This window comes from Nomascus leucogenys, chromosome 15 (assembly GCF_006542625.1).
Source record: "Nomascus leucogenys isolate Asia chromosome 15, Asia_NLE_v1, whole genome shotgun sequence".
Classification (NCBI taxonomy): Eukaryota; Metazoa; Chordata; class Mammalia; order Primates; family Hylobatidae; genus Nomascus; species Nomascus leucogenys.
Genome location: NC_044395.1, coordinates 45,188,964 through 45,214,184, shown reverse-complemented (window position 1 = coordinate 45,214,184; position 25,221 = coordinate 45,188,964). Strand labels below are relative to the sequence as shown.

The following is a 25,221-nucleotide window of genomic DNA, read 5'->3' as shown; positions in this document are numbered from 1 at the left end:
TCGCCTTGAGGGAAACTAATGACTGAGATTTTTGAACCCAAGAGGCTTCTTTTGATTTGGCATTTCTTAGCAACCAGTAGTCTGGCAAAACTCAAGAAATACCAAAGGCCTAACTGCCAAGGCAAACAGCATTCATAGCCATTAATCATTTTAATTTTCTAAATATAAGAAAATTTCAGTCAAAATTCAAATAAGACCTACATTCTTCAAGACAAAATCCATCCACGGTTAGAAATTGCTTAAAGGTTATTGATTAATAAACAGGTTTTTTTAATAGCTATTATTGGTTATACATAATTTCTTAGAAATTCATAAGTAAAAAATAAAATTATACAATACTTATACAAACCTGCATCTTCTGACAATCTGACTACAATCTCCATTACCGTTAGGAAGTCGTCTTCATTGTTACTGAAGTCCCAGAAGCTATCAAGCAGCCCCCTGGCAATAATCTGCCTGTGGAGACAAAAACAATGCATATGGTTATTGGGGCCACACTGACCGAAGGATCACAATGTTCCAGGCATTGCACTAAGAGCAGGTAAGTGCACCTGGGCACAAGACAAAATGAGCAACCTGTGTCCAGAAGGAGGACGGAGGCTACCCAGGAATACCCAGCGATGACCATTCCAGCGTGGGCCACAGTCCTACAGGAAAGGAGGCCTGCATCTTCTAGTCTGGTAGTCATCAGAGTTTGAAAATGTCCACTTGAGAATAAGGCAAAACCTTTTTCTCGTTTTTTGACTGGTTCCTCAGGCCTACATAGACTTGGAAGAAAAGCTCAAAACAGTTGAAGGGAACTAAGGGACCAATAAATGCAGAAGAGAAAGGCCCGAAGAGGCATCTGATGGCCTCTTAATGACTGAATGAGTAAGTGTTGACTAGAAATTCTGCAGAAAGTCTCTCGCAAAGCCTTGAGAGAATTTTTAAAATTCAGATATTTCTCCACATTTATTATTTTTACTTTCCTATCTCCCTGTGCTGATTAACCATAAAACCTGTAAAATGAGAAGGACCTACAGATGTTTATTTTGAGGGGAGCAAGGGAAGGAGGAGATGGGGAGACTGCATCCCACTAAATGCAGAACTGGTCAAGAGAACCAAGATAGAGTCAGAAGTGGCAACTACCAAAAGGAAAGAGAAATCATTGCAGTCCACCGGCCTAAGCAATGTACAGGAGAACAGTGAAGTCAGCCCGAGACTGAGGAACAGGCCGAGACTCAATTCAGAAAAGTCTCGCCACAAGATGGCAAGCAACAGAGGAATGACGTGCACTACGGCATTCTACACAGAGGAAGCTCTGGCCATGGGGGGAGACAATGTGATTGTCATTGCAGGACCAATTGACGTTGTCCCATCATAAGCACGATCTGAGCTAGAGCTACAAAAGGACTACTGAGGAGAAATGTCAAGATCTCTGCAACAGCTAATTCCATCAGTATACTGATCAATGGAGCAGGCGGGGGCGGGGGTACCCTAAGGTGTGGGGCCTTCCCAAAGAGTGGACCCACAAGCCCAGGAGGCCACTGTGAACTGTGGACCATCCAAAGACAGGAAATTGAAAAAGAATAAAGACTCTTTTAGACATTCGAAAAATCTATCACCAGCAGATCTGAACTATGAGAAATGATAAAGAAAATCCGATGGAAATGTGAATCTGCAGAAAGGAATAAAGAACACCAGAAGTGATAACTACATGCATAGATATACAAACTTTTATGTTATTATTTAAATCTCTTTCAGAAATAATTGACTATGTAAGTTAAAAACAACACTTTATTATTATTGTGGATTTATAACACGTATATAATAAAATGCATGACAAAAATCACATAAAGACCAGGAGAGGGGAAACGAAGGCATACTATGATAAGGTCCTTACACTATACATGAAGTGGTAAAATACCACTGGAAGGTAGGCCATGATAAGTTAAATATACATACTATAAATGCTAAGGCAACCACTAAAATAAAAAAAATGAAGTATAGCTAATAAACTATTTAAAAAGCAAACTAAAATCACAAAGAAGTTCAATTAACACAAGAGAAAGCAGATAAAGAACAAAAAGGGAACAAAACAGATGTGACAAATAGAAAACAAACAGCAAGATGATATACTTAAACCTAACTGCATCAATAATTGCATTAACTGTAAATAGTCTAAACATTGCAATTAGAAAAAGATTAACAGAATGCATAAAAAAAAACAAGACCCAAGTACATATTACTTATAAGAAACACATGTTAAATATACATATGCAAATAAATAACAAAAGATGAATATATTACGCTAACAGTAGTCCAAAGAAAGCTGGAGTAGCTATATTAATATCTGACAAAACAGATTTTGGAGCAAAGAACATCACCAAGGAAAAAGAGGTCATTTCATAATGATAAAGGGGTAAACTCATTAAGAACACATAATTATCTCAAATGTTTATATGCCTAATAACAGAGTTTCAAAATACATGCAGCAAAAACCAATACAACTGCAAGAAGAAATAGACAAAAGTCAATGTCGAAGTCCAGAAACAAACCCACACATATATCAAGTGATTTTTTTTTTTTTACAAAGGTGAACAGGGAAAGTCTTCAAAAAGTGGTGCTAGAATAAATAGCCATATAGGGGGGAAAAAGAACATTGACTCTTATTTCATACCATAAACCAAAATTAATTCAAAATGGACCCATAGATCAAATGTAAGAACTAAAACATAAAATTTCTTGAAGAGAAGAAAGAATCTTTGTGACCTTAGGTTAGACAAAGATTTCTGAGGAGCCAAAGTATACAAACCATAAAAGAAAAAAATTGATAAATTTGACTTCATCAAAATTTAAAACTTTGCTCCCTAAACCACACCACTGAGAAAATAAAAATCATGAGCCACAGACTGGAGAAAATATCTGACCAAAACTGGTATCCAGAATATATAAATAACCCTTGTCCTCTTATAACTCAATCATAAGCAGACAAACAGCCCAGTTAAAAGAATAAGTGTTCATAAATGAGCCCAGCACATTATTAATACTAATAACAGAAAGATGGAAACAACCCAAATATCTGTCAACTGAGGAGTGAATAATCAAAATACTATGTATCCATTCAATGGAGCATTATTAAAGGAATGAGGTACTGATGCGTACTACTACAACATGATATAGCTTTTAAAAAAATAAATAAATAAACACAGGGTCTCACTCTGTCACCCAGGCTACAATGCAGGGGCACGATCATAGCTCGCTGCAGCCTTGAACTCCTAGGCTCAAGTGAAACATGGATGAATAGTGAAAACAGCATGCTAAGTGAATGAAGTCAGTCACAAAAGATGACATACTGTATGATTACATTTCTATAAAATGCCTGGAATAGGCAAATCAATAAAGACAAAAAGTAGAAGAGTGGTTGCCTAGGGCTGGGAGATGAGAGAGGAATGGGTAGTGGTTGCTAATGGGAACCAGGTTTCTTATTGAGGTGATAAAAATGTTTTAAAATTCATTGTGGCAATGTTGCACAACTCTGTGAATACACTACAAACCATCAACTTGTACACTTTAAAGTGGTGAAACTTATGACATGTAAACTAAATCTCAATAAAGTTGTTTTATTCTTTTTAAAAGCAAAAGATTTTAACAACTTCACAAAAGAAAATGTACAAACAGCCAAGAAATACAAGAAAAAATTATCAACATCACAAGTCTTCAGAAAACTACAAATCACCCAGGCACAGTGGCTAACACCTATGATCCCAGCACTTTGGGAGGCCAAGGCAGGCAGATTGCTTGAACCCATGAGTTTGAGACCAGCCTAGGCAACATGGTGAAACCCCATCTCTACAAAAAATACAAAACTTAGCCAGGCATGGTGGCACGCACCAGTAGTCCCAGCTACTCAGGAGGGTGAGGCGGGAGGATCACTTGAACCCAGATGGCAGAGGTTGCAGGGAGCTGAGATCGCACCACTGCACTCCAGCCTGGGTGACAGAGCGAGACCCTATCACAAAAAAAAAAAAAAAAAAAAAAAAAAAAAACACCTGTCAAGATCATGAAAGACAAGGATAGAACAAGAAACCATCACAGACGGAGGAGCCTCAGGAGACATGGCAACTGTAACTGTAATGTAGTACCCTGATGGGATCCTGGAGCAGAAAAAGAACATTAATGGAAAAATGCAGAGTCCAAGTCAAATCCATAATTTAGTTAACAGTATACCAATGCCAATGTTATTTTCTTAGTTTTGATCAGTGTAACATGCTTATTTAAGCCATAAACATTAGAGCAGTTTCCTGACCTCAGCATTACTGATATTTTGCAGCAGGTAAGTCTTTGTTGGTGGGGGGAGGGGCTGTCTGGTGCACTGCAGGATGTTTAGTAGCATCCCTGGCTTCTACCCACCAGTAGCACCCTCTGTGCCCCAAGATGTGACAACCAAAAATATATCTAGACATTGTATAAGATCCTTTGGGGACAAAATTACCCGTAATAGAAAGCCACTGCATTAGAAGTTGGGCAAAAGGTATAAGGGAACTCTCAGTACTATCTCTGCAACACTCCTATAAACCTAAAATTATTTCAAAATAAAAATCTTAAAGACAAAACAAAACACAAGGCCAAAAATGCAAAAGCTACAATGAGGTAACACTACAACTACTAGAAGAACTAAAATTACAAAAATTACAATGACAATACCAAGTGCTGGCAAAGATATGAAATAGGAATCCACAGACATTGGTAGAAATGCAAAATTGTACAGGTAATTTGGAAAACAGTGTGGCAATTCCTCTAAAAGCTAAACATACACTTACCAGTCAACCCAGCAATTTCACTCTTAGGCATTTACCCATATGAAATGAAAATCTATGTCCACACAAAGTTGAATGCAAATGTTCATATAAGCATTATTCCTAACAGCCACAAAATGGAAAACTCCCAGTGTTCCCTGAACGGGTGAATGTGATACAAAACACAGAGTATCTGTACATACTCAGCAATAAAAAGGAATGAGCAATTGATAACAACAGGGATGAATTTCTAATGCATTTTGCTAAGGAAGAGAAGCCAGACATGTAAGAGTACATCCCATATGACTGAATTTATATGAAATTCTAGAAAAGGCAAAATCTTTGGAAAATATCAGAAACAGGGTCAGTGGTTGCCTGGCCCTATGGTGGTCAGGGAGGGAGGGAGTGCCAGACAGCCAAGGGGCAAATAAGGGTACTTGTCAGGTGACTGAAACTTTTGAACTCCACTGTAACAATGGTTGGATTACTGTATACATTTACCAAATTCATCCAAGTGAACGATTAAAGTGGGTGAAGTTTATTGCATATAAACTATGCCTCAGTAAACGCTCTTTAAACAAAGACACTGTTGAGGCATAAAATGAGGGCATCAGCAGCGGCCTGGGGTGATCTGGAGGCCTCCCATGCAAGTAGAGGAACTGGAGCTCCTGAAGCCTTTCTCTGATCAAGTAAAAAGGGGCCCCTGACTGCTTCTCTCTACTCCTCTGAGCAACCCACCATCCAGGAACAATGCATGTCATTTCTGGCCATGCATGCATCAGAAGAATTCACTGAAGTTGAAAACCCACCCTGACTTGCAGGAAAAAAAGACTAGAAATATGGAATTCAAAGGGGCAGTCCTTTGGCCCAGTATACTACAGGAAGAAATCCATCAACTCAAGCCTGTATCCAGATAGATTTATACCACCCTTCGGATGAAAGATCAAGATCTGGCAGCCAAGAGGTTTTGGAAAGTCAGAATAGACACTGCAGAGAAAGTCGCTAATTACATTTCACTAGACCACATTCATTCAGCTTCCCTAGGGAAATCAAGCAACTAAGATCCCCAATCTGCTTCTAGGGCCATAGAACAGAGAGGCAAATCTACATCCAGCCTCAAGTGGTCACAAGGGAACTGCCCTCTTAAAGAAACTGAGGAAAGGGATAAGACAGGACCCGTGAGGCAGAGACAACTCCACAACAGAACAGGAGAGAGGTAAAGACTCAAACAAACTGGTGATTTGGAACCACCATTTTGGAAAACCTGGCTGCTTTGCAATGACCTGGAGAGCCCACAGTGGATGAGCAGACTCCCGAAGCATTGGCCTCAATACTTCTCACTTGTTTGTTAGCTTTGTTAGTAAGATGAAAGAAGAAAGTGGCCCTCTGGACAGACAAACCCTGCCTGACTCAGAAGAGTGCAGGGAGACTCAGCGACATGATGTGTAGCAAGCACAAAGCTGGGGATTGGCACACTGTAAGTCCTCTATAGTGCCAGCCACTAGATTACAAGACATGCAGCTGCCAACAACAAATGAATAGAGACAAGCTTAAATAAATTATGATCTATCTATACCCTGGCATACCATGCAACTATTTGTATGGTCTTAGTATCTCTAGATATGTACTAAGTTAGAAAGATATCCATGATACATTAAATAAAAAAAGGTGAAAAATTTTGCATATGGTATGATCCCATTTTTTTTTTTTTTTTTTTGAGACAGAGTCTCCCTCTGTCCCCAGGCTGGAGTGCAGTGGCGCAATCTCAGCTCACTGCAACCTCTGCCTCCCAGGTTCAAGCGAGTCTCCTGCCTCAGCCTCCTGAGTAGCTGGGACTACAGGCGCATGCCACCATGCTCAGCTAATTTTTGTGCTTTTAGTAGAGATGGGGTTTCACCATGTTGGCCAGGATAGTCTTAATCTCTGAACCTCGTGATCTGCCTGCCTCGGCCTCCCAAAGTGCTGGGATTACAGGCGTGAGCCATCACGCCCAGCCAAGCCCATTTCTTAATACAAGTTACATTTAGGTATACATGTGCAATACATGTACACATAAACACATTAATATATACATACACTTATTTAGGAAACAATCTAGAAGGGTACTCACCAAACTTCACATCTCTTCCCAAGGTTGTAGTGGGGGACGGAGGGAAACTCTGTTTAAATTCCTCAAGTTGTTAAATATTTCAATGGGCCTGTATTATATTTGTGAATTTTTTTTTAAATATAAAGAGGATGGCTGGGGAGGCCAAGGCAGGCGGATCACTTGAGGTCAGGAGTTCAAGACCAGGCTGGCCAATATGGCAAAACCCCATCTCTACTAAAAATATGAAAATCAGCTGTGCATGGTGATGTGTGCCTGTATTCAGCTACTCGGGAGGCTGAGGCATGAGAATCACTTGAACCTGTGAGGCAGAGGTTGCAGTGAGCTGAGATTGCAACACTGCACTCCAGCCTGGGTGACGGAGTGAGACTCCATCTCAAAAAAAAAAAAAAAAAAAGAGGATGGCTTAATTTTACATGTCAATATAACTAATGTTCCCTGGAAATCCAGCCATGGAAGTAGCGCTCCGTGTCTTTGTTCCTTCTTTCCCTCACTCAATCACTCAGTTATAATCATGTGTTAAGCCCAACCAACTCTAGACTCAATGCAAGAAGCTTGGGGTACCAGGATAAGCAAGGTCCAGGCCCTGCTTTTAGGAGCTTTACCGTCTAGACCTGGAAGTAAACAAGTAAATTATGATGACCAGTAGGGACAGGACACACAGAGAGTGCCCACAGGATATGAGAGAAATACAGAAGAACACAGAGGGGCTAGCCAGAGAGATAAGGAGTGTGAGGATGAGAAGTTTGGCAGAGACCTTGGATGCTGGAAAGATGAGACAAGGACTTTAAGATAAGCGTGAACAGCACGGAAAGGTCTAGAGGAAACCCGGGGTGCACTGGGCAGCTATGGAATGCAGGAACTTCTGTATTTCCCAGTCGACTTTTCTGTAAATCTAAAATTCCGCCAAAAATAAAGTCTATTAGTTAAAGAAAGAATGGAAATGAAACGTTTTTTCAGACAAACAAAAGCTGAGAAAATTCACTGACAACAGTCTTGTACAAAACAAAAATTGTTAATGGAAGTTCTTGAGGCAAAAGGATACCTGATGGAAATGAGTATTTTATAAAAAGAAACAAAAAACATCAAAAATGGTAAGAAAAAAAAGATGGCAAATATTTAAAAATCTTTTTCTTATTTGTAATTGCTTTAAGATAGTTGCTATATAAAGCAAACATAGTAAAAAGGTATTGTGAAATGTATGAATTGTGTAGAAGTAAAGTGTAGGAAAATAACAGCATGAAAGATGGAGGGGAAGAGGTGGAAGAACACTGTTGTGAGGCTCTTATGCAACATCTCCAACTCTACAACATGCAAAGTGGTATCATTTTGAACATATGTCGTGATGAATAAAAGAAGTATACTGTAATCCCTAGAAAAATCCATAAAAATGTTTAAGAAGGGGTACTGTATAACAAGTAAGCCAACACTGGAAAAAAACTGATATATTTAAGGCAGGAAAAACAGAAAACAAGAATAGTCAGACAAATAAAAAATAAATACAAAGATGGTAGATTTAAACAAACCACATCAATAGTAACATCAAATGGAAATGACTTAAACATTCAAATTAAGAGGCAGAGATTGTACAACTGGATAAAAAAGCAAGACCTAATTATATGCCTTCTATAATAAACACACTTTAAAGACAGATAAGTAAAAAATAAAAGTATGGACAAAAATATACCACACAAATATTAATCAAAAGAAAGCTAGAGTGTATATATTAATATCAGACACGGTAAGCTTCAGAAAAGGAGAATATTGCTAGGGAAAAAAAAGGGACATTATACAGTGTTAATAAATCAGGCTGGGCACGGTGGCTTACACCTGTAATCCCAGCACTTTGGGAGGCCAAGGTGGGTGGATCACCTGAGGTCAGGAATTCGAGACCAGCCTGGCCAACATGGCAAAACCCTGTCTCTACTAAAAATATGTAAATTAGCCAGGCATGGTGGTGGGTGCCTGTAATCCCAGCTACTTGAAAGGCTGAGGCATGAGAATTGCTTGAACCCAGGAGGCAGAGGTTGCAGCCTGGGGAATAGAACAAGATACTGTCTCAAAAAAAAAAAAAAAAAAAAAGAAATCTATTTATTTAACAAACCAGAACAATACTAAATGTGTATGCACCCAACATCTAAACTTCAAAATACGTGAAATATGTAAAACTAAAATTAAAAGGAAACTTAGATAAATCCACAATTGTGGATGCAGGTAACAACATTTCTTTTAGTAATTTACAGAACAAGTAAACAGAAAATAGATAAGCATGTATTACCCTTAACCTAATTTATAAGATATTTGTAAGATACTCTACCCAAAAAACATTGCAGTGCATTACAATGCACATTCTTTTCAAGCAGACATGTAATAGTTTACTAAGATAGAACACATTCGGAGCCATAAAATAAATCTCAACAAATTTAAAAGAGAAAAAATACAAAGTATGTTCTCTGACCACAAACGAATTAAACTAGGAATCAATAACAGAAAGATATCTGCAAATTCCTCAAATATTTGGAAATAACACACTTCTGAATAACTAAATGATCAAAGGAGAAATCAATATTAACATTAAAATACTTGTGCTGAGAAATAACAAAAACGTTATATATCAAAACTTGAGGTAACATAGTGCTTAAGAGGAAATTCTACAATATAAAATGCAGATGTTACAAAAGAAAAGCCAAAAAAACAAAAAACTGGGCTAAATATCCTTAAAGTAAGAAAAAGAAGAGCAATTAAATCCCAAAAGTAAAAAAAAAAAAAAAAAACCCAAGGAAAAAATAATACAGATTAGAGCAGATATTATTGAACTATTATAGAAAACAAACATACAACAGAAACAAAGCCAAAACTTGAGTCTTTGAAATAACTAATGAAATTCATAACCTTCTGGTAAGAATTATCTAGGGGGATAAAAAAAGAGAGAGAAGGCACAAATAACAAATATTAGGATGGAAATGGGGACACAACAGATCTCGCAGACAATAAAAAAAAAATTGTCATTTTCCAACCCAGAATGAAATAACAGATTTAAGCAATGATTATTCGTGAACCCTGAAATCATCAGAAGAAAGACTGGTGACGAATTTTATAATGAAAGAATAAAACACCTGAGCCCACTGCTCAATATGAAATCTCTAAAAGTGTGACAACTAGATATTCTTTCCTGGTGTCTTGTAATAAGAACTTCACAGAACAGCATATGAAGTGTTGCTTTAAAAACAATTGAAGCAGAATATAAGAAATTCTCCAAATGTAATTTTCAGTTTACAGAAAAGACAGGGAAAATGATACCATGAGAATAATGACCACCAAATACAGAATGTGGAAAATTCTCTAAGCTAATGACTGCTTCAACAAATAAATGATATGGAGAAAGATGAAAGAGAGAACCATTCGAGATTAAAAAGAGTTTAAGATCAAAAGGAAAAAAACCTGTAAACAAAAAAGACTTAAGAGACACATCTACCTGATGAAATCTACAGACATTATTTGGATCATGACTCAAACAAATCAACAATAAAAAGGTATTTTTTAGTCAGGAAAACTCAACATAGAGTGATAAACTAGAAAGCATTGTTGTTAATTTTGTTAAATGTGATAAGGATATTACAGTTAGATTTGTTCTAAGTCCTTAACTGGATAAAATATGATGTCTCAAATTTCTTTTAAAATACACAACCAAAAAAAGCACAAAACCTCTGCAGAGAAAATGATCAGATTGCATTGAGAAACTAAAGAAAACCTAAATAAATGAAAAGATATACCATGTTTATAGATTGGAAGTCTACACATTGTAAAAAGGGCAATACTCTCCAAATTGATCTATAGATTCAATGCAAACCCAGTCAAAATCCAAATAGATGTTCTGTTTTGTTTCATTTTGTTAGAATCTGGTGAGCTGGATTTTAAATTTCCATGAGAATACAAAGTACCAAGAATAACAAGTCATGCCAAAGAAGAAAAACAAGATGGGAAGACTTGTTCTATCGAATATCAAGACTCATTATAAATCTATAGTAACCAAAACAGTGTAGTATTGGCTGAGGGCACCACTGGAAAAGAGGGGAGAGTCCAAAGACTGCAAACAGAGGCTGGACTGTAACAGAGGTGGCACTCCAGAGCAGTGGGAAGAGAACATACTTTTGATAAATGACATTGTGACAATTAGGAAAATGAAGCTGGAGCCATTTTTCTTATGATAAAAATTAAGTTCAGGCAGATTACAGAACTGTAGTATATCTATTTCACAGAAAAAAAAAATAAAGGCTTTAAAGCAATATAAAGAAATAGAGAAAAAAGCTTCCGAATGCACTATTAAGGAAAATGTCAATAAATTTAACTACGTTAAAGTGAATACTTGTGTGCCTGGCACAGTGCTCACACTGTTGAGGCCAGGACTTTGAAACCAGCCTAGGCAACATAGTGAAACCCTGTCTCTATGCAAAATAAAGTAGCTGGGCATGCTCCTGTAGTGGCAGCTACTCAGGAGGCTGAAGCAGGAGGATCTTTTGAGCCCAGGAGTTTGAGACTCCAGCTATGATTGCACCACTGCACTCTAGCTGGGTAACAGAACTTGTTACCTTGTTACCCAAAGTCTCAAAAAAAAAAAATGAAAATAAAAATGAATAGCTTCTGGTCACCAAAAGAACACCATAAAGAGAGTTTAAACACAAGCCACCAGTTGAAAGAAGATGTTTATCATACATAATTAATAAAGGTTTGAAATCTAGAATATACACAGAACTCCTACAAATTGATAATAAAAAGACAAACAATCCATCTTCTCCCTACCAATTCGACCAAAGATTTGAACAGGCACTTCACAAAAAAGAAATACAGATGTTCAACAAACATATGAAAAAGTGTTTAAACTCACAGTAAAGAAAACAAAAATTCAAATCACAAAGTGATATCATTATATACACTACCAAACTACCAGACTGGCTAAAATACAAAAATGTGACAATACCAATTGGCAGATAAAATGTAGGGCAAATGTAAGGCCTGGCATAGTGGCTCACACCTGTAATCCCAGCACTCTGGGAAGCCGAGGTGGGTGGATCACCTGAAGTCAGGAGTTTGAGACCAGCCTGGCCAATATGGTGAAACCCTGTCTCTAGTAAAAATACAAAACTTAGCCAGGTGTGGTAGTGTACACCTGTAGTCCCAGCTACTTGAGAGGCTGAGGCAGGAGAATTGATTGAACCCAGGAGGCACAGGTTGCAGTGAGCCAAGATCGCCAGCCTGAGCAATGGAGCGAGACTCCATCTCAAAAAAAAAGTAGGGCAAAGGTGGGAGTATAAACTGATACAATCACTTTGGAAAACTGGCATTATCTACTAAAGCAGAAGATAAGCATACACCATCATGTAGTATTTCTTTCCTGGGTACATGTCCTACAGAAACGCATACTTGTGTATCCCCAGATACATCTACAAGACTGTTCATAGCAAAACTCTTCTTTAACAATGGATAAATATCAGTATATTCAAGAACACTATTACAAAAAGAACAAATTCAAACTATCAATATATGCAAAATCCATAAAAGTAATGTATCCTGTGATTTCACATATATAAAGTCCAGAAACAATAAAATTAAATTACATTATTTGGCAGTAGCTGGATGCCAAAACTAGAAAGACAAAAACGAAAAAAGACATCATTCAGGGTATCACCATTCCCTAGCATAAAAGGAGAATAACAATGGACTCATCCTGCAACATTAAATGGATCTATCCATAACATCCTTGTGAGCTTTCTATGATTTAATAGATGAAAAGGCTTAGCCTATATTTGGCATAGAATGTACTTTTTATTTTATCTTTTTCTTTTTTTTTAAATAGAATGTAATTTTTTTTTTTTTTTTTTTTTGAGACGGAGTCTCACTCTGTCACCCAGGCTAGGGTGCAGTGGTGCGATCTCGGCTCACTTCAAGCTCCACCTCCAGGGTTCAAGCCATTCTCCTGCCTCAGCCTCCCGAGTAGCTGGGACTACGGGCGCCCGCCAGGACGCCCGGCTAATTTCTTGTATTTTTAGTAGAGACGGGGTTTCACCGTGTTAGCCAGGATGGTCTCGATCTCCTGACTTCGTGATCCGCCTGCCTCAGCCTCCCAAAGTGCTGGGATTACAGGCATGAACCACCATGCCCAGCCAGAATGTAATTTTTAAAAGTAAGAGCCAAGGAAGGTAAGGAAAGAGGCTATGTGAGTACCATCAAGTCTTGGCAAGTGGTGTAGTTAGGGACTACATGGGAAGGAAGTAGGGAAGCTCAGAGGATAGTTTAGAACAAGACAAGTCAGGGTTGCAAGTGAGGTGAAAATGCACCTGTAACAGGAGAGGAGACATAGACGACAGAAGGCAAACCTGAGGGGGGCAAGGGATCAGGGACGGAGGGCCCACCAAAGGGCAGAACAGGAGGAGAGAGACTTTCTGCTGAGAAAGGAGGGAAGAATGCTTTCAGATTCACAGAAGTTTGGGTAGCGCATAAATGGAAAGGGAAGTCTTAGTTTCTGCTTTCTTCAGGATATTAAGAATCAAGGTCATCTACTGAGCCAAGGTGGGCCTGGAGTTGTACCCTGCCAGCACCGTACACAGTGACAGTGGAGCATGGCATGACACATTGCCACCAAGGTCCCTGATGCACAGCACAGTCAAAATACAAAGTAGGCAGACAATGCTTCCAACTGATGCTTCTTGGTGCTTCTCAATTAAAGAATGCATGACTTTTCTGAGTATTGCATATGTGAAAGAAACCCAGTTAGCAATCCTAATCACTTAAACACCATGAAATTCATCACCATTTCCTTCCTGGCTTACCAGGTGGTCAGCAAAACAATAACAAAAATAATGAAAAAGCCTAATAAGATGGTACCATTCAGACAGAAGCCCAGCATCCTGGTGACAATCTGTATCCAACCTACCTCATCATCCATGAAGTCTCCTCAAAGCTGTCACAGAGAAGTGGCCCCAAGTGTCAGCTTAAAGCACACAACAGAGAGTGGTTAACATACACAGGCCTGGTTGGGCTTAGCGGTTGAAGGTGTTCTCCCTGAAAGCATACTTCTCCAGGCGAGTGAGTGGAGGCAGCTTATCCTGGCCTGGAATGTCCAAGAAGTCCGTTACTCTCATGTTGTCGCAATCTGTAGCATAGTCTTCAAATCCATCTAAAGAGGAAGAGTTTGGGGGGAACCCACACTCAAAAGTGTGCATCAACTGTGACAAGTCACACTTGGACAAAGACATGGCCTTGTGGCATGCGTTCTACCTTCACAGCTGAAGAATTGCAACATTGAGAATTCACCCAAAATGAAATGGTCAGTTGAAGAACCCCGAAAGAAAAGTAATAGGTACCAGAGTAACAAAGAAGAGCCGGACGCCTTTCTTTTTGTGCAGTCTGTCTAATGCATGAGTGAAAGGAACCAATCCTCTACTGGAGAACTCAGCAAGTGAGCAGATGTTCACCTCTAAGAAAGCCCTGCTGTTTAAGAAGCTCTTCTCACCACGCAGGGCTGTGCAAACAGGTTAAAGCAGTTGAAAGAAAAACAAATCAGTTTGGCCTTACTTGTTAGCAAGACTCTGACAGAAAGTCCACCCCACATTCGTTCTGTTCTAAACGTACTCATGGAGCCTCATAGACGCCATGACATACATTCCCATCCATCCATATCTGTGGTCCCACAACACCCAACCACACCTCTCCACACAGGTATCTAACAAGTTCCTCCAACTCATTCTGGCCAAAAATGAGCCAATTATCATCCTTCCTCTTCCTCTTTTTTTTTTTTTTTTTTTTCTGAGATGGAGTCTCATTTTGCTGCACAGGCTGGAGTGCAGTGGCCCTATCTCAGCTCACTGCAACCTCCGCCTCCCGGGTTCAAGTGATTCTCCTGCCTGAGCCTCCTCTAGTAGCTGGGATTACAGGCATGCACCATCACACCCAGCTAATTTTTTGTATTTTTAGTAGAGACAGGATTTCATCATGTTGGCCAGGCTGGTCTTGAACTCCAGACCTCAGGTGATCCACCTGTCTTGGCCTCCCAAGGTACTGGGATTACAGGCATGAGCCACCATGCCCAGCCCCTCTTCCTCTTTAAACCTGCTCTTTTCCCTCCTGTGCAGTGGGTAGCTGAATTCATGGGCTCTGGACCCAAACACACCTGGAATGGGATGAATCCCACAACTACTACTCACTGCTGTGTGGCCAGAGTTCGTCATGTCACCTGTCCACACTTCCATGTTCTCATCTTGAGGGTGGGATGAGACCCCTCCCTTGTGCCATCAGGATGTTGGAGTAAGTGGGACCATGCACGGGAAGACCTGAAGGATCTGGCTGTCCTTGACATTGTTCACCTCCCTTTACTTACTCCCATGTTTCACATCCCCCACAGCGTTCAGAAGATGCTGTTCCCTATCTACTCTCTCCCATTTAGACTTAAGGTCTCAGTTAGGGTGCAGCCTCTTTAGAATGGCTTGCCTTCCTGCTCTCCTCACACCTCAAGTACCCCTGGTAATGACAACCTGTGCCAGCCTCCTGCAACATGAAGTTCACCGTTTATCTGCAAGAAGTCCTTACACAGTAAACACTCCTGAGGGCAGAACTATGTCCAGTTACTGTTGGATTCTCCAAGCCTAGCACACAGGCTTGGTAAAATGCATAGTCTTAAAGTGAATTTACTCATTATGTGTTTAATGAGCACCTACTATGGGCCCCTGGAACATTATTAAACACAAAATGAGTAAATTTACTTTAAGACTATGTATTTTACGAAGTATGGTCTCCAACAAAACACCCACCACTGAATTAACTTAATCTTTCCATCCACTCTATAAAACACACTGACTAATCCCAGGGCAATGAACACTCATAGCAAAGAGGCTACTCTCTAGGAATAACAGTGGTAAGGGGAGTTGTTGGGATGATGATAATAATACAAATAATGGCTACATCTTTTTGAGCTCTTATAATAGGCCAGGGACAGGGAAGCAGCTTTCACATATGATTCAATTCCCACAGCAACTCAACCAAGTAAGATTCTTATCCTTGTTTTACCGATAAGCAAACCAATACTTAAAGAAGTTAGGCACATTTCCCTCGGTCACTCACCCAGTTTGCCCTAACCAGAAGGAGGCTCATGGGCAGCTATTCCCAACAGGAGTTACCTGCTTACTAACAGTCAGGTCCCGTGCTGTTATTTCTGAACGTTAGTTTGAATTCTTCAGAAAGATTCAATAAAAATGAGTTATTAAAATATAGCTGTCAAATTAGGAGTAGATAAAACAAGTGGAAAATTCTGTAAACACACTGTAAAAAATGACAAGGGCTTACATTTGCATTGCCTGACATATAAGTCTTCTCACTCCACATAAGACACTGAACCTGGAAATGTAGATGAGGCCTTATGGGTGTGATCTATGGATGAAGGGAAAGGGTCCACGTGCCAAGCAAGGCAAGGCCTTGGCTCAGATCACACGGTCAGCCTATGAATATCCCTTCTTTGATTAAAATTAGAAGTTTTAGAAATGTAGCCATCTTGGCCAGGTGCAGTGGCTCATGCCTGCAATCCCAGCACTTTGGAAGGCTGAGGTGGGTGGATCACTTAAGGCCAGGAGTTCAAGACCAGCCTGGCCAACATGGTGAAACCCCATCTCTACTAAAATACAAAAATTACCCAGGCGTGGTGGTGCATGCCTGCAATCCCAGCTACTCGGGAGGCTGAGGCAGAGAATAGCTTGAACCTGGGAGGTGAAGGTTACAGTGAGGCGAGATCGCACCACTGTACTCCAGCCTGGGCGACAGAGCAAGACTTCGTCTCAAAAAGAAAAAAAAAAGAAATATAACCATCTTTTTTATTTTATTTAATTTATTTATTTATTCATTTTTTGAGACGGAGTCTCGCTCTGTCGTCCAGGCTGGAGTGCAGTGGCGCAATCTCGGCTCACTGCAAGCTCCGCCTCCCAGGTTCACGCCATTCTCCTGACTCAGCCTCTCCGAGTAGCTGGGACTACAGGCGCCCGCCACCACGTCCGGCTAATTTTTTTGTGTATTTTTAGTAGAGACAGGGTTTCACCGTGGTCTCGATCTCCTGACCTCGTGATCCGCCCGCCTCGGCCTCCCAAAGTGCTGGGATTACAAGCGTGAGCCACCGCGCCCGGCCTATAACCATCTTTTTTTAAGAATCCCTGATATGACTAACTTTTTCTATTAAGCAGTCATCTTCTCCTCCCATTCCTGCTAGAAAAGAGGCCATCACTGAAAGGGTAAGGCAGGCAGGGAACTACCTGGAGTTGAGAGCTAATTATCAAGAGGACTCTTGCTATTTCAAAGACAGCCTGGCAGAGTTTGTGCCCAGTAAAGAGAAACACACCTGGTAGAGCCCTCCCTTCTCCCACTCCCCCACCTAGCCTTTCCATTGCTAACCCAGGAAAATAAAGATAAAGAAACAGGCTGCTGAGGACTTCCCTGAGGCTAATTTTGGCAAAATAACAGCCTCAATAGTTAGTTCCAGAAAGATTAATCGGCACCTGCTCTAGAGGTGGAAATGCATCCCTCCTACCCCTCACCCTGAAAACTAGACAGTTGGTGATGGCACTGATGTGAAAAAGTAGAGGAGTCCTACCAGGCAGGTAGAAAACCCAAAGTCAATGCAGGCAGTAATGGAAAAGAGTTCAATCTAGAGATGACAAGTTTGTGCCTAGGTACTTACTTTTCTTTGAACATGAACCACATTTTTCCTCAACTAATTCTTTTAGGCTAATAATATGAGCCTATTAAAAATTTACACTGTATAACAGCTACTCAGAGAATTTTAATAAAGAATTATACAGTTACAGAAAAAATAAGTATGACATAATCAAATACGCCATTTCTCTGCGCAATAGCTGCCTTGAATGAACAGGTCCACACTGGGTCACAGCCAAGCCCAATGACCAGAGTCACTGCATACGAGCTATTCTCAATGCACTTCAGAGTCCAGAAGGAATAGGCAGCCTCGATCCCACAGATAGTTATATAGCATCTGCAGGCCCAGGCTGGAATGAACTTGAAAACATTAAGTTTAAAGCAGTAGTTCCCAAGCTTTGGGGTAACAGACAGTTTTGGAACCTGAAGATATCTACAGTCATATACATTCAATACTTTTCATACAGGATCAGGGGTTTCAAAAGATCTTCTGAGGACCACTGTGTACTTTATGGGTTAAGAACATGGTGTTTTAAAATAACAGAAAATACCCAGACACTCTTCAAAAAACTGTGTTTAGTCAGACAACTAACGAACTTAGCAATTAGCTCCACCAAAGAATAGATGTTACTGGAGAATATTAATGATCCTACCATATTAACTATATAAAACTACACTATCAACAAGGGAATAAAAGCTATGTATAAACCATAAAATAATGAATAATAATTTACTCTTCTTGGTTACCTCTATAAACCAGAAACTGTGCTAAGAGCTTTCTGTGTAGTAGCAGTATTTTGTTAAATCTTGATAAAAAACCATATTAATCCCATTAAAAAAATAAAAAAAACAGACCAGGTAAAGTGGCTCATGCCTGTAATCCCAGCACTCTTGGAGGCTGAGGTGGGATGATCGCTTAGGCCCAGAAGTTGGGGATCAGCCTGGGGAAGAAAGTGAGACTTTGCCTCTAAGAAAAATATAAAAACTTAGTGGTTGTGATGGTATGTGCCCGTGGTCCCAACTACTCAGGAGGCTGAGGAGGGAGGATCATTTGAGCCCAGGAGGTCGAGGCTGCAGTGAACTATGATCACAACATGGCATTCCAGCCTGGATGACAGAGTGAGACCCTGTCTAAAAAAAATCAGAAAACAAAAAAGCAGCTCAGAGAAGTTAAGAAAATTGCTACTCATAGAGTGGCAGAGTCAGAATTATTACTATCATTAAATCATTAGCCAATCCTATTACTAATATTGCTTATGTTTGTATCTCCAGAGTTCAGGGCAACAACAGACACTAGAGAGTGTGGGGAAGGCCAAAGAGGAGGAATTCCAGAAAGGAAAGAGTCAAACAGGGGAAGCCTCTGTATTCAACTCTGCCCAAACCCTAGCTTGAGACCTAAACCAAGCATTTGTGTGACTAATTCCAATCAGTATAGCTAAGGCTAAAATAATTGAACCAAGATTTGGAATATTATCCACTCTAGGGGTGATGAGTTAACAGTCTGACCCCAGTCAATTTAAGTGCCTAGTAAAATAAAACAAAAGAAACAAAAAGAATCAATACTCTTTGGAGGCATATAGCAGAATCCAGAGGTTCTACAACATGTAGCATTCACAATATCCAGGTTATACTCCAAAATTACTCAACATATGAAGAAAATGAGAAAACCTAAACTAGTTGAAAGAAAAAAAAATCAAAACAGAGTGACTCTGAGAGGACTCAAATGCTGGAATTACAGACAAGGACTTTAAAGCAACTATTGCAGTAATGCTTATGGATGGAAAGGAAAATGTGCCATGAATGAGAAGGAGCCACAGCAAAGAAACATTAATATAAAAAGGCACCAGATAAAAATCCGAGAATTAAAACAATTATCTGAAATTTAAAAATTCACTGAGTGAGTGGACTTAAGAAAGAAGATGACAAAATAATGACCAAAAATTCTGCAAATTTGGTGGAAGACATAAATTTCCAGAATCAAGGATCTTAGTGAATCCCAAGAGGATAAATACATAGAAAATTGCATCTAGGTACATTAGAGTCAAACTGCTAGTAACCAAACATGATCATCCAGACAGCAGCAGAGAAAACAAGTATCATACACATGGAGTCATGGCCTGAATGACCATTGACTCTTGACCACAAATAGTAGAGGCAGAAGACAGTGAAACCACATCTTTTTTTTTTTTGAGACGGAGTCTCGCTCTTTCGCCCAGGCTGGAGGGCAGTGGCACGATCTCGGCTCACTGCAAACTCCGCCTCCCGGGTTCACGCCATTCTCCTGCCTCAGCCTCCCGAGTAGCTGGGACTACAGGTGCCCGCCACCACACCCGGCTAATTTTTTTGTATTTTTAGTAGAGACGAAACCACATCTTTAAAGGACTGAGAGACAAAACTAGCAATCTAGAACTTGACATCCAGTGAAAATATCCTCCAGGAATCTGACATTGTCCGATTTAAAAAAAAATGCTAAAAATTTGTTTCTAACACACCCTTTTTACACAGCCAGCCAATGTGGACTATAAGAAATATTAAAAGATATTCTGTAGGCTGAAGTGGAATGATACCATTTGGAAACTTGCATCTTCAAAAGGAATCAAGAGCATTAGAAATGGTAAATATTTAAAAACTATTCTTCTTCTTAACTTAAAAATGCATATGATAGTTTAAAGCAAAAATTAAAACCTTGTGCTGTGGAATTTATAACATATATAGAGGTTCTATACATTTTAAACTATAACATAAAGCAGGAGCAGTAAATGCAACTATGCAGTTGTCAGGCTTCAACATTTTACATAAAGTGGTATGATAGGTATGATATTAACTCTAAGTAGACTCTTTCTTTCTGTTTTTTGTTTATTTTTGTTGAGACAGGATCTTACTATGTTGCCCAGGCTACATTTGAACTCCTGAGATCCTCCTGCTTCACCCTCCCAAGTAGCTAGGACTACAGGCACACACCACCAGACCTGGTTTCTCTTTTTTTTTTTTTTTTTTTGAGACAGAGTTTTGCTCTTGTTGCTCAGACTGGAGTGCAATGGTGTGATCTCAGCTCACTGCAATCTCCGCCTCATGGGTTCAAGAGATTCTCCTGCCTCAGGCTCCTGAGTAGCTGAGATTACAGGTATGCACCACCATGCCCGGCTAATTTTGTATTTTTAGTAGAGACGGGGTTTCTCCATGTTGGTCAGGTTGGTCTCAAACTCTCAGCCTCAGGTGATCCACCCACCTCGGCCTCCCAAAGTGCTGGGATTACAGGCATGAGCCACCGCACCCAGCCCAGACCTGGCTTCTAAGTAGACTGTTTCTATCTCTAGAGCTAGACCTGGAGGTCCTTTAAACACTGGGACCATGTCATATAATGCCTGGCACATAGCACAGACACTTAATAAACACTGGTTTCTATAGATATCACTCACCCAAGACTTTGATTACCAGGATTCAATTCATGAAAGCCTATCAGCCCCTGAGAAAGCTGAGAAAATTCAGCTTTCACAAAACCAAACCTGAAATGCAGCACCTAGCCTAAAACCACCTGTAGGTGTACCCACAATGTGAGTTAGAAGGCAGCCAAAGACATTAACTAATTTGCTTCTGCTTACAAAATGAGGTATCTCAGTCTCAAATTAAAAAAAGGTCAAAAACGTAACTGTTAAACTAAAATTAATGAATTCGCACAGTCAATATAATGTACACGAATTAATCAAAAGTATTCAATCATCTTTATTAATGAATTTAGTAGAACAGATTTTGGTAATTCACGTTAAGTATATAAGGAAGGGCAGAGAGAGGAAAGATGTTTAAAATTCATCAGAAATAATAAGAAGTCTAAATAACAGGGATTTCTGTTTTAAGCAATGGAATTACAATTCTAGTCCTATAAAGAACAAAGAACCAGGCTATCTAGCTGCTACCACCCTGGGAGAGTTCTTCATTAATAGGCCATTGGTGGCCAATCACAGCCAACGAGATCCTGCCTCCATTCTGTCACTGGTTGGTTCTATACTATCAGGCACAGCTTTGAGCCCAGCCAGCCGTGCTGCAAGTGCACAGCCTGGTCACCTGGCCACAGAGTGCAGACAGCTTGAGACAGCATATCTTCAAGTGTGATGCACTGAATGTCATTAAATCACACAGTGGGAAAGTTATCCTCTTCATTTTCCAATTAAATCAAGAAAATTCCTTCTGTTCAGGCATGTCTTGAACACTTCCCTAAGACTGGTAATCTTCCTTTTAATACAAAGCAGGTCTCAGCTCAGAATCTTTTGCAGGCAGTGTCTATATATATAGAATTTAATGTTATTTTATTTCTGTTTTATATTTTGGTTAAGTTTCATTTAGAGCAACTGATGAAAGTTTTCTAAAGTGTGTTTAAATAAAAGAAGTTATTTGATATGAAGAAAAATCCAGGTGGTATTATTAAAATAAAAATAGAAAAAAGTGGCACACAAATGACTGATGTCTAAAAAATACTGGATTAGGAAAATATTCCTAATAATGCCATCATATTCATATGTAAAGAATAGTACTTTTCATTCCAAGTACTGACAATCATTTCTTTCCCCACATATGCAAACATTTTCCCTGGTGTGAATCAACAGTCTGGACTTCCTCAAAATTAGGAAATCCTACTTGAGTCCAAATTAATAAGATTATCATGTAAGATTATTACTATTTACCTGTGAATGCTGTATTTTTTTAACTAATCCTTCAATGCACCAGGGCTTCCTAAAATATACATGGAAGTAACATTTTGCTCTCCTTTCCTCAAAGTGAATGAAAATAGTCAGCATTCGCTTCAATGTCAATTGTGAAGGCATTCTAACCAGGTAACATGATGAATAACATTTTCCCATGACGTTTTTATGTTTTTTTCTTTATTAAATCTTAAAAGACAAACTAAATCAATCAACAACTGATGAACTATATAAAGATAACAGAGCAGGATTCCTCAACCTCAGCACTATTGACATTCCCGGCCAGATTATACTTTGTTCTGCGGGCTGTGTACTGTGGAAATTTTAGCAACATGCCTGGCCTCTACCCACTACGTGCCAGAGCACTCCCTCCCCAGGTTGTGATGATCAAAACCATGTCCAGCCATCGTCAGATGTCCCCTGGGGGTGGGGGGAAGCAAGACAAAATCACCCCAGTTAAGAAACACTGTAAAAGACAAAGACAGGGCAGGCAGTGTTACCGGCGGGTTGTCCGGTCAGTGGAAAAGATCTGGCCCACCCTTACTTCTTTGCTTCATCTCCCACTTCTCTCCTTCTCTGCCTCCAGCCACAGGCCTCGTGGCTATTTCCCAGATGCTCAGTCCCTTGGCAGAGGGCCTTTTCACTGGTTGATCCCTCTACAAAGAATTTCTTCTCCTCTTAAAAATCTTTGCTCATTCATCATCCTCTCAATGAGGTCTTCCCTGACTACCTTATTTTAAAATTCCAAGTCCCCTATCTATAGCCCCCTTATCCTGATCTACTTTCCTGTTTTTCCAGAGAACCCCCTGCCTTTGAACACACAAAATATTTACTTCCTGGGTTTACTGCTTGTCAGCTGCGTCCACTCCTCCCACTCCTACCCTTAGGGTAAGAATCTTTGATGGACTCATTGATATGTCTAGGCCACCTCAAGCATTCAATAAAAGTTTCTGAATGAAAGAATGCATGCATGGTAAAGATCCACCAAGCTAGTTTGCTGTGTCCCTTAACAATGGGATTAGCACATAAAATGATCCTTTTTCTCAAAAAGAATGTTCCAGAGGCCAGTGTGGTGGCTCATGCCTATAATCTCAGCACTTTAGAAGGCCAAGGTAGGATGTTTGAGACCAGCCTGGACAACGTAAGAAGACCCCATCTCAACAAAAGGTATAAAAAATTAGCAGGGCATGTTGGTGAGCACTTGTAGTCTCAGCTAGCGGGGAGGCTAAGATTGGAGGATCACCTGAGCCTGGAAGGTCAAGGCTGCAGTGAGCTATGACTGTGCAACTGCACTCCAGCCTGGGAAACAGGGTAAGACCCTGTCTCAAAAAAATAATAATTTTCTAGAATTTACATTTCTAAGGACAGGTGCAGTGGCTCACCCCTGTAATCCCAGCACTTTGGTAGGCCGAGGCAGATGGATTACTTGAGGTCAGAAATTCGAGACCCGCCTGGCCAACATGGTGAAACCTCGTCTCTACTAAAAATACAAATTAGCCCGGCATGGTGGTACATGCTTGTAATGCCAGCTACTCAGGAGGATGAGGCAGGAGAATTACCTGAACCAAGATCATGCCACTGCACTCCAGCCTGGGCAACAGAACAAGACTCTCTCAAAAAAAAAAAATTTCACATTTCTAGCCATTGCTAAGTTGGCATGTTGTCTGGCAAATGCTGATAGAAACAAGGGGCTATGGTCTACAAGGCAATATTACAAACAATTACTCTGGGACCCAACAAGTCCAGACCACACATAAACATCAAGAATCTTAAGCATTCAAGTTGGAAATGAAATATGAAGTAGCACATAAATAATTCCTAGTTCAAATTTTTTTCACTGTATTTTTTTACATTTGAAAAACAAAAAAGCCACTAACTCCATTTATGAAAGCTTCACATGATGCAGAAAAACAAAGCTTTCTGAACAAAACAGTTTCTAATAATAACTTCAAGTTGTCTTGGCCCAGTGTAAAATATGAAATAAACCAGTGTTGATCATGTTTTGACTTCATTTGTCATCTACACTATAATAAGCTTTTAAGCAGCAGCTGCTTTCTACGTTTCTGCCACTTTCTAAATTTCCAGGTTTACTGACAAGTTGACACAGGACACTACTGACTCTAACAAAAATGATTAATATTTAAAGCTAGCAATGCACAGTAGGAAAAGGGCTTGGAGAAGGGCCATGGTGATTCACAGGGGTCAGTGGCCTCTCCTACCATCCCATATGCTCAGCCCCCATCCCCTGGCTCTGCATACACAAGCCACCTTGAACCATGTGCCCAACACACCTGCAGCTCTGTTACACCACAGGCAGCAGCTGTGGCTGCTCCTGGCCCTCCAGGGAGATGTACAGTTTAAAAATCCACTTTAATAGCTAAGACATAGACAGCTCACCTCTACCATCCAAACCACTTCAAAAGCTAGGACATAGCTTACCTCTACCATCCACTTCAATAGCTAAGACACAGACAGCTCACCTCTACAGATAGCCTCAGCTATCAGGGAGGCTGAGGTGGGAGGATCACTTGAGCCTGGGAGGTTGAAGCTGCAGTGAGCTGATTGTGCCACTTCTCTCCAGCCTGGGAGACAGAGTGAGACCCTGTCTCAAGAATAATAATAATAATTGTCTAGAATTTACATTTCCAGCCACTGCTAAGTTGGCCAGGGTGGATCTGAGCTCACACAACCTAAAACAAGATCAGTTCCTCTTCAGGAAGGTCCTGAACACTTTGCAAAGAATAACAGGGTTTATTATCCCTTGCCCCGAAGTTAGGTGACTACATTTAAAAAAAAAAAAAAAAAAAAAAGGAACCCTTCTCTGACTAAAAGGCCCACCAGAGAAAAATATTTCTGGAAACTACAACATTGAGAAAAAAGGATTTACTCTCCTCTATGTTAACTAGTTACTCAAGGGTTATCAAACCCTGTCAGTATCTCTATCACTTAA

At 40.0% G+C, this 25,221-nt stretch overlaps 1 pseudogene; it reads right to left on the bottom strand.

Annotated features, from left to right (window-relative positions):
- LOC100579294 overlaps positions 1–14,138 on the bottom strand; it is a 57,387-nt pseudogene extending 43,249 nt beyond the window's left edge.
- Positions 14,139–25,221: the final 11,083 nt, after the last annotated feature.